The sequence below is a fragment of the Bos indicus x Bos taurus genome, chromosome 8, assembly GCF_003369695.1.
Source record: "Bos indicus x Bos taurus breed Angus x Brahman F1 hybrid chromosome 8, Bos_hybrid_MaternalHap_v2.0, whole genome shotgun sequence".
NCBI classification, from domain to species: Eukaryota; Metazoa; Chordata; class Mammalia; order Artiodactyla; family Bovidae; genus Bos; species Bos indicus x Bos taurus.
Window position 1 is genome coordinate 56,829,395 of NC_040083.1, and position 11,254 is coordinate 56,840,648.

The 11,254-nt window shown below is 41.1% G+C and overlaps 1 pseudogene; it reads right to left on the reverse strand.

The window, feature by feature from the left end:
- Positions 1-10,257: 10,257 nt before the first annotated feature.
- LOC113897832 lies at positions 10,258-10,522 on the reverse strand (annotated as a pseudogene).
- Between the last annotated feature and the right edge of the window lie 732 nt (positions 10,523-11,254).

Here is an 11,254-nt window from a genome sequence, read left to right on the forward strand (position 1 = left end):
TTTGAGCAAACTCTGGGAGATGGTGAAGGACAGGGAAGCCTGGCGTGGGGTCGCAAAGAGTCAGATACAATTGAGCAACGGAACAACAACAACTTTCAGTCCACTGGGTCCCCACTAGGCCATAAACAAATCTTAAGAAATGGGACAAACACAAACAAATAGTAAATATTAGTAAATAGAGACCGTTTGGATAATGTAATACTAAAAAGACCAAAAATGTTATTCTAGCTCCTAAATTATGTTTCTTTTTTCTGTGATTTCACAGCCTGAACATTCTTGGGGAAAAGTTAATGTGGTAATAAGCTGATAACAGAAGAGCATTTAAGGAAAAGTATAGCAAAAGATAGCAAGTTTTCCTTGATAAAGACCATTGTTCTTCAAATGATAGATACCCTCAGATATTCAGAGCCTGAACTAAGGAATATTCTGCAGGTGGAGATTTTGCCTCTAGGGGGAGCTTTTCTTTCTTCCCTGGGACATGTGGGCCCTCAAGAAACAGCAATACTTCATTAGGTGGCTGCTCCAGCCAGAGGGAAAGACTTAAACAAAAGGGATCTGGGAGGGACTGAGAATACTACTTTATCTTTGCGGGAATAAAATAAATTATTTCCTAGATTTTGTTTTATTAATAAGTGCCTCTGTAATTGCTAGCTCGTGGCATATCTGCTTTTTTCACATTTGAACAGCCTTAGTCATTAAAAGAGAGAGAGGGAGGAGAAAAATGATCAGAACACACCGTTGGCTCTATGAACTTGGATAGTGGGCTTAACCCATAAAGCTTAGTTCCAATTCTGTCTTCAAACTACAAATTTACTGCCTTCTATATTTTAGCCACCTCTATCACCACTTAACCTAATCTTACCCCCCTCCCCGAAAAAAAAGTTTCCCTTAAGTAGGACAGCTTCAGTTACTCAATAAGATCGATTGTCATCTTTCTCCAGGTATTGAAAAAACAAACTTGTTTTTTCAATTGTCCATCACTATGGCTGCTGGGATAAAGGGACTGGTTACAGAGGAGTGCCAAGCCCTCTGGTGAGCTGCTGAATTCAGGGCCTCATCATTGGCTCTCACAGCAAGCAGATCAAACCAGCTAATCCTAAAAGAAATCAAACTGAATATTCATTGGAAGGACTGATGTTGAAGCTCCAATACTTTGGCCACCTGATGCGAAGAGCTGACTCACTGGAAAAGACCTTGATGCTGGGAAAGATTGAGGGCAAGAGGAGACAGGGGCAGCAGAGGATGAGATGATTAGATAGCATCACTGACTTAATGGACATGAGTCTGAGCAAACTCCAGGAGATAGTGAAGGAAGGGAAGCCTGGCGTGCTGCAGTTCATGGGGTCGCAAAGAGTCAGACATTACTGAGCGACTGAACAACAATGATGCAAGAGAGCAACATGGTGCAGGAAATGAAATCAGCAACCAAAAGGTTAACAAAAACATTCTTCACTATATTGTAGGAGTTGCATCTCCGCAACCCGCAACCTTTGCTGGTTTTATTTGCATTTAGGAGATGGTCTCCTGTTATGAGGCAGTCTGACCCCATGATCTTTCATTTGACCTTTTGTTGCTAATTCTAGCAATGTGCAATAAGACTTTCCACCAAGGGGCGGCCAAAGGTGGAACGGCCAAGTAGAAATTTCATTTCCCAACCAAGGGAACATTTCAATTTCTAGGAAATCAATTGAGTTCCTATTAAAAACAATGACACATATCTGTGCTTTCCACAAATAGGTTGCTTCCTGTTGGAATGTAGAAAGCCACCCTCCCCCAGGCCTCCAGATGAGCCCTGATTTATTCTTCCTGCACCGAAAGCCATGTGAGCTGAAAGGTCAGGCAGTTAAAGATTTATGCTTTGTTTTATAAGATTGCTCAGAGAGAGAGTCTTTTCCCTCTCCTGTTTATTTTTTATCCTCCCCCAGCCTGCCGTCCATTTTTCTGGCTAAACTAGACCATGGAAAAGGAAATGGGAAAATGTCCTGTAACATGATCCCAGGAGCTGGCAGGATGTGTGAACCAGTGAGGGTAACCTCCTGTGGCCAGCCATCACCATCCACCCAGAGAGAGGCACATGCATCACTGTACCTTGTAAATTTTTTAACCTCGGTTCCTAATGAATTTATTTGTTTTCCTAGGCAGATGGATCTGGCTCACCCTGCCTACAAAATGATCTGTCACTGTCTCCCCTGGTAACCTACAGCAGTCCCTAATAAAGTCAGCTTGCCAGGTCCAAGAAACAATGCCATATCCTAGATCATGTTAAGTCTTTTCATGTATTAGATTCCCATCACGGGCTGCCCAGACATTTATTTAAAGTAGATACCCCCATCTCCACCCAGGACATCTATCTGAATAGGGCACTGTAGAAAATGAAGCCCAGGTGCCTTTATCACTTGTTCACTCGCTATTCTCTTTTAATTTCCATTCTGATCAACATAGTAGCATAGAGGGAAACAACCAGTCCATAGATGATATGCAAAAATGAAGGGAAAAAAAAACTTCAGAGCCTATACATTTTTAACCTGTATGTGTCTTATCAACTTTGTTTCTTCCCAAACCTATTTTTTCCTATTTTATTTAATGCCACCATGACCATGTGAAACCCTTCAGTGTGCTTTAATCTTTTTTCCCTCCTTTATCCTCATGTGAAGTCAGTATCCATATATTACTGATTGAACTTCACAATGTCCCCTGCCTCACTGTACATCTCCACCATCTCTTACTGGGATTACTGGGATAAGCTTGGATCTGACCTCCCTGACTCTGCCCATTCCCCCTAGAGTTTAGACCCCCTTCTCCACAGGCCAAGAATCTCACCCCATTACACTCCTCTCTTGAGTGTCTACCTTTTTATTTCTCAGATAAAGTCCAAATGCTTAGAATGGCATCCCTTGTTTTACACACCCATCTGCTGCCTTCACCCACACACCTATGGGCTTGCTCTGGTGCCCCCACACCCAGCATGGCCTTCCATATCTCCATACATTTATTTCAATAGCTCCCTCTATCCATATTCCTTTCCTTAACTCAGAAAGAAAATTAAAGATAAACAACAACAACAACAAAAAGCCATCTCTTCTTCAGGATATACTTAAAATGCCATCTTCTCCATGAAGCACCCTGAAGACCTCACCTCAGTTCATCTCTCCTGCTCTCTTTTTCCCTGTGATGCCTCTTTATTCATTCTGCCGGGGGAGAACATACCTCTGCATGATGGCAACTTACAGTTTCCTATATTGTTTACTTGCAACCTGTGTATTTTCCCCGTGTTAAACGATGAACTAAACCTCAGGGCATGTCTCATTTATGTCTCCACACCTACCAATGGACTCAGGGTTTAGCCAGTGAGGCTAGAATTACTCCGATCAGCTTCAGGATCATAACAAATAATTTAATTAGGGTCTGAAGTGTTTGGCTTTGTGAAAGATTGGTTGAGAAGAATTATATAGCTACAACCTACAACATTTTCTAAAGGCTTATCCTAATCAAGTTTAGGCACTAAAATTTAGTACTTAAATTTTGACATTATACTATGTAAGTATAACTATTATGTAAACATAATATAATCTTACAAGATTATAAGGCTAAAAGAGAAGTTATAGACAGGAACCCACTTCAGTCTAACTTTAGTCCAGATACCTTGTCAAGGTCAGCTGTTGCTTTTTTTGGCTTCCCTATATCCACTGTGCCTTCTCTAGAGGAAGGTTCTCTGAGCCTTTTAGGGCACTTACCAGTCATTCACTGTGTACATTCTACTTGAAAGTAGTTCTTTTGCACCTTTCCTGCTTGCTCATTTCTATTCCCCTCTAACCTTAAAATAACCTAATTATAGGAATTAGATCACTAGGCAATGTAACCTAACTCTTGACTTACGCTCTCCTGAATGCATACCGTGCCTTGCCTAACCTGTTGATTCTTTTCCTCTATAAAAATAAGTAAGAATAAAGAATTAAGCATTCTCTATTGATGGACATTTGGGTTGCTGCCATATCTTACTGGCTGTAAATAACTACTATAAATAATTCATGTTGTAAATATGAATGTTGGGGGTGTGTGTGCAGTCGCTCAGTCATGTCCAACTCTTTGCAACCCCATGGACTGTAGCTCACCATACTCCTCTATCCATGGAATTTCCCAGGCAAGAATACTAGAGTGGGCTGTCATTTCCTCCTCCAGGGGGTTTTTCTGACCCAGGGATTGAACCCTTGTCTCTTGCATCTCCTGCCCTGGCAGGTAGATTTTTTTACCACCATGCCACCTGGGAAGCCCATATTGGAGTATAGCTGAATTACAATCCACAACATATTTTTTTAAAAACTCATATACAACTTAATAGAAAAGCAAACAACCCAATTAAAAAATGGGGCAAGGCTCTGAATAGACATTTTTCCAAAGAAGACATACAAAGAGTCAACAGGTACAAGAAAGTGTGATCAATATCATAATCATCAGGGAAATGCAAACCAGAACTACACTAAATTATCACTTCACACCTGTAAGAATGGCTATTACCAAAAAGACAAGAAATAACAAGTTTTTGCAAGGACATGGAGAAAAGGGAACCCTTATGTACTGCTGGAAGGAATACAAATTAGTACATCTACTATGGAAAACAGCATGGAGTTTCCTCAAGAAATTAAAACTAGAACTACCATATAAGTCCCTAGTTTTACTTCTTGGTATTTATCCAAAGGAAACGAAGTAACTATCTTGAAAACATATCTGTCCCACCCCCAGTGTTCAATGCAGAGTTATTTACAAAAGCCAAGACATGGAAAGGACAAGAATTTATCAAGAGATGAATGAATTTTCAAAAAATGTGGCATACATACAGAACAGAATATTATTCAATCATAAAAAGAAGGAAATCCTGCCATTTGTGACAACATGGATGGTCTTGAGGGCATTAGACTAAGTCAAATCAGACAGAGAAAGACAAACACCAATCCTATATGATCTCACTTATATGTGAAATCCCAAAAAACCCCCAAAACCCAAGACAGAGAACAGATTCATGGCTGCCAGAGGCAGTGGGTGTAAAGATTTGTTGTTTTTCAGTAACTCACTCCTGTCTGATCTTCTGACCCCATGGACTGCAGCACGCCAGGCTTCCCTGTCTTTCACCATCTCCTGCATCTTGCTCAAGCTCATATCCATTGAGTCGGCAGTATACATGTATGGCATACATGTATGCCGTTTAACCATATTTTCCTCTGTTGTCCCTTTCTCCTCCTGCCTTCAACCTTTCCCAGCATCAGGGTCTTTTCTAATGAGTCAGTTCTTCGTAACAGGTGGCCAAAGTATTGGAGCGTCAGCTTCAGCGTCAGCCCTTCCAATGAATATTTGGGATTGATTTCCTTTACGATTGACTGGTTTGATCTCCTTGCAGTATGAGGGACTCTCAAGAGTCTTCTCCAACACCACAGTTCAAAAGCATTGATTCTTTGGCACTCCACCTTCTTGATGGTCCAACTCTCACATCCATACATGACTACTAGAAAAACCATAGCTTTGACTAGATGGACCTTTGTCAGCAAAGTAATGTCTCTGTTTTTTATCATGCTGTTTAGGTATGTCATAGCTTTTTTTCCAAGAAGCAAGTGTCTTTTAATTTCATGGCTGCAGCCACTATCTGCAGTGACTTTGGAGCCCAAGAAAATAAAGTCTGCCACTGTTTCCATTGTTTCCCCTATCTGTCATGAAGTGATGGGACCAGATGCCATGATCTTAGTTTTTTGAATGTTGAGCTTTAAGCCAGCTTTTTCACTTTCCTCTTTCACCTTCAAGAGTCTCCTTAGTTCCTCTTCACCTTTTGCCATAAGGGTGGTGTCATCTGCATATCTGATGTTATTGAGATGTCTACCTGCAATCATGATTCTAGCTTGTGCTTCATCTAGCCTGGCATTTTGCATGCTGTACTCTTCATATAAGTTAAATAAGCAGGGTGACAATATACAGCCTTGACGTACTCCTTTCCCGTTTTGGACCCAGTCCATTGTTCCATATCCAGTTCTAACTGTTGCTTCTTGACCTGCAAACAGATTTCTCAGGAGGTAGGTAAGGTGGTCAGGTTTCCCATCTTTTTCAAAATTTTCCACAGTTTATTGTGATCCACACAGTCAAAGGCTTTGGCATAGTCAATAAAGCAGAAATAGATGTTTTTCTAGAACTCTCTTGCTTTTTCAATGATCTAGCAGATGTTGGCAATTTGATCGCTGGTTCCTCTACCTTTTCTAAATCCAGCTTGAACATCTGGAAGTTCATGGTTCACGTATTGTTGAAGCCTGGCTTGGAGAATTTTGAAGATTACTTTTCTAGCATGTGAAATGAGTGCAATTATGCAGTAGTTTGAGCATTCTCTGGCATTGCCTTTCTTTGGGACTGGAATGAAAACTGACCTTTTCCAGTCCCAGGGCCACTGCTGGGTTTTCCAAATTTGCTGGCATATTGAGTGCAGCACTTTCATAGCATCATCTTTTAGGATTTGAAATAGCTCAACTGGAATTCCATCATCTCCACTAACTTTGTACATAGTTATGCTTCCCTAAGGCCCACTTGACTTCCCATTCCAAGAACTCTGACTCTAGGTGAGTGATCACACCATCATGATTATCTGCATCATGAAGATCTTTTTTGTACAGTTCTTCTGTGTATGCTTGCTACCTCTTAATATATTCTGCTTCTGTTAGGTCCATACCTCTCCTTTATATCTGTCCTTTATTGAGCCCATCTTTGCATTAAATGTTCCCTTGGTATCTCTAATTTTCTTGAAGAGATCTCTAGTCTTTCCCATTCTATGGTTTTCCTCTATTTGTTTGCATTGATCACTGAGGAAGGCTTTCTTATCTCTCCTTGCTATTCTCTGGAACTCTGCATTCAAATGGGTATATCTTTCCTTTTCTCCTATGCTTTTTGCTTCTCTTCTTTTCACAGCTATTTGTAAGGCCTCCTCAAACAGCCATTTTGCTTTTTTGCATTTCTTTTTTCTTGGGGATGGTCTTGATCCCTGTCTCCTGTACAATGTGTCCAGAGTAGAGGATCTCATTAATGGGACGTATGTGTCAAGAAATTCTTCACATTAGAGTCGGTTTTGAAGGATGAATAGAAGTTTGCCAAATGGAGAAGAATGGGGCTTCCAGGTAGGAGAAGCAGGGACAGGACATTTTATAACAGGGCAGGGATCTGGGGACCACACTATGCCAGGTGCTTTCCTGGTTATCTTATTCAATGCTCACAAATGCTATGAAAAAGGTGCTGTTAATTTTGGGGGAAAATGATTGTATTGTCTTCACAAAATTGCTAAATGCTTTTCTAAAGAATTCAAGCTAGATAGCAAAATGCTGCAAAAATTGGGGTGGGGTGGGGTAATCATATCAAATTCTAGTACCCCAAATGTCCAAAATTAATATTAGCCACATCATCACATTAGGTATATATATGGAAATAGACTCTTGGAGGGCACAAACAGAATCTTGTGCACCAGGACCAAGGAGCAAGGAGCAGAGAACCCACAAGAGACTGACCCAGACTTGCCTGTGAGTGTCCAGGAGTCTCCAGCAGAGGTGTGGGTCAGTGGGGGCCTGCTACAGGGTTTGGTGCACTGAGTATAGCAGTACATGTGTGGGACCTTTTGAAGGAGGTTGCCATTATCTTCTTTACCTCCACCAGAGCTTGGTTCCAGGTAAAGAGCAGGGAGGAAACACAGCTCCACCCACCAACAGAAATTTGGATTAAAGATTTACTGAGCATGCCCCCTCCCCCCACCCCATCAGAACAAAACCTAGTTTCCCCCTCAGTCAGTCTCTCTCATCAGGAGGCTTCTGTAAGTCTCTTAACTTCTCCATCAGAGAGCAGACAGACTGAAAAGCACAATCACAGAAAACTAACCAATCTAATCACATGGACCACAGCCTTGTCTAACTCAATGAAACTATGAGCCATGCCATGTAGTACCACCCAAGACGGATGGGTCATGGGGGAGAGTTCTGACAAAATGTGGTCCCCTGGAGAAGGGAATGGCAAACCACTTCAGTATTCTTGCCTTGAGAACCCCATGAACAGTATGAAAAGGCAAAATGATAGGATACTGAAAGAGGAACTCCCCAGGTCAGTAGGTGCCCAATAGGCTACTGGAGATCAGTGGAGAAATAAGTCCAGAAAGAATGAAGAGATGCTGCTGCTACTGCTAAGTCACTTCAGTCATGTCCAACTCTGTGTGACCCCATATGGCAGCCCACCAGGCTCCCCCATCCCTGGGATTCTCCAGGCAAGAACACTGGAGTGGGCTGCCATTTCTTTCTCCAATGCATGAAAGTGAAGTTGCTCAGTCATGTCCGACTCTTAGCAACCTCATGGACTGCAGCCTACCAGGCTCCTCCGTCTGTGGGATTTTCCAGGCAAGGGTACTGGAGTGGGGTGCCATTGCTTTCTCCAAATAAAGAGATGGAGCCAAAGCAAAAATAACACCCAGTTGTGGATGGGACTGGTGATGGAAGCAAGATCTGATGCTCTAAACAGCAATATTGCATAGGAACCTGGAATGTTAGGCCCATGAATCAAGGCAAATTGGAAGTGGTCAAACAGGAGATGGCAAGAGTGAACGTCGACATTCTAGGAATCAGCGAACTAAGATGGACTGGAATAGGTGAATTTAACTCAGATGACCATTATATCTACTACTGTGGGCAAGAATCCCTTAGGAGAAATGGAGTAGCCATCATAGTCAACAAGAGTCCAAAATACAGTTCTTGGATGCAGTCTCAATAACGACAGAATGATCTCTGTTTCCAAAGCAAACCATTCAATATCACGGTAATCCAAGTCTATTCCCCTACAAGTAATGCTGAAGAAGCTGAAGTTGAAAGGTTCTATGAAGACCTAGAAGACCTTCTAGAACTAACACCCAAAAAAGATGTCCTTTTCAATATAGAGAACTGGAATGCAAAAATAGGAAGTCAAGAATTTACCTGGAGTAACAGGCAAATTTGGCCTTGGAGTACAGAATGAAGCAGGGCAGAGGCTAAATTTTGTCAAGAGAATGCACTAGTCATAGCAAACACCCTCTTCCAACAACACAAGAGAAGACTCTACACATGGACATCACCAGATGGTCAACACTGAAATCAGATTGATTATATTCTTTTTAGCCAAAGATGGAGAAGCTCTATATAGTCAACGGAAACAAGACTGGGAGCTAACTGTGGCTCAGATCATGAACTCCCTATTGCCAAAATCAGAATTAAATTGAAGAAAGTAGGGAAAACCACTAGACCATTCAGGTATGACCTAAATTAAATCCCTTACGATTATACAGTGGAAGTGAGAAATAGATTTAAGGGACTAGATCTCATAGACTGAGTGCCTGATGAACTATGGACAGAGGTTTGTGACATTGTACAGGAGAGAGGGATCAAGACCATCCTGTTGTGGTTATCTGGGTCATTAAAACCTCTTTTGTACAGGTCTTTTATGTATTCTTGCCACCTCTTGTTAATATCTTCTTCTTCTGTTAGGTCCATACCATTTCTGTCCTTTATTGTGCCCATCTTTGCATGAAATGTTCCCTTGGTATCTCTAATTTTCTTGAAGAGATCTCTAGTCTTTCCCACTCTACTGTTTTCCTATTTTTTGCATTGATCACTTAGGAACAATTCAAGTGATTGATCACTTTCTTAGGATCACTTTCTTGTCTCTCCTTGCTGTTCTTTGGAACTCTGCATCAGATGGATATATCTTTCCTTTTCTCCTTTGCTTTTCACGTCTTTTCTTTTCGTTATTTGTAGGCCTCCTCAGACAGCCATTTTGCCTTTTTTTTTCTTAGGGATGGTTTTGATCACTGCCTCCTATACAGTGTTGCAAACCTCCACCCATACTTCTTCAGGCACTCTATCAGATCTAATCCCTTGACTCTATTTGTCACTTCCACTGTATAATCATAAGGGATTTGATTTAGGTCATACCTGAATGGGCTAGTGGTTTTCTTTATTTCTTCAATTTAAGTCTGAATTTTGCAATAAGGAGTTCATAAATTTTGCAAGAAGGGTGAAAAGGATGAAGGTCTTCAAAAGCTACAAATTTCCAGTTATAAAATAGATAACTCATGGGATGTAATTTAGTAATACCTGACTTGAAAGTTGCTGTAAGAGATTTTTTTAAACCCGTCATCTTTTGTTGGATGTTATTCTCCATTAGGATATGAAAGGATTCAGGAATGTCTGGCAAAGGTCTTGTTCAGGAATGCGGAGTGTGCCCTCTTCAGTGGTACTCGCTTGGTTGCTCCTGTTTAAGTTCCTTGTAAGAACGGCAACGGTTGAAAAGTACATAAGCTGCCAGCACCATAGAAAGCCCAGCGACATTCCCTTTTTTCATGCTGAGATACTTGTAATACTGGTAATAACCTTTTTGAAACACTACAGCAATGCCTTTAGGGATGAAATCCTGCATTAGTATCCAGATTGGCAACTCTCTTAATTTGACATCCAGGAGTTTTCTTCTCTTTCAGAGGTACAATTGACACCATCTTGGAGTCGTGGCTGTCTGCTCCAGTATGAACTCTCCTGTGTTGAGCAAGGTTTGAGGCACAACAAACAGCCTTCCCATATTTTTCAGAGGGTTTCTCACCACTATGAGTTATCTGATGCAGAAAAAGTGATGACTGCTTTTCAGATACAAACATTTTTCTATGGTTGACTACAACCAATTTTACAACTTGAATCCAAATTGTCCCTTGTGGGCTTGGGTTACCCCTGCACAACTGTTTCCATGGCAACCTATTGTTTTCTCTCCATGATGGATGCCACTCACAAGCTACTGGCATCAAGGAACAGGGAAAAAACTTGAGGTGGAAGTCACCCACTTCATTATTCCATTTTGTTAAATTTTCTTTGGATATGATTTACTTTCTTTGGATAGTAATTCCACCCAGGAGTGGAATTGCTGCATCATAAGATAACTCTGTTTTTAGTCTTTGAAGAACTTTCATACTGTTTCCCATAGAGGCAACACCAGTTTGCATTCCCAGCAACAGTGTGCATGTGCTCCCTTTGCTCTATATCTCACCAACGTTTGTCATGTGTGGTCTTTTAGATACTTGCCATTCTGATAGGTGTGAAATGATATCTCACTGCGATTTTGATTTGCATTTCTCTGATGATTAGCAATATTGAGCACATGAGCATGTTTCTATTGGCAGTTTGTATATCTTCTTTGGAAAAAATGTCTATCCAGGTCTTCAGCCCATGTTCTTAATCAA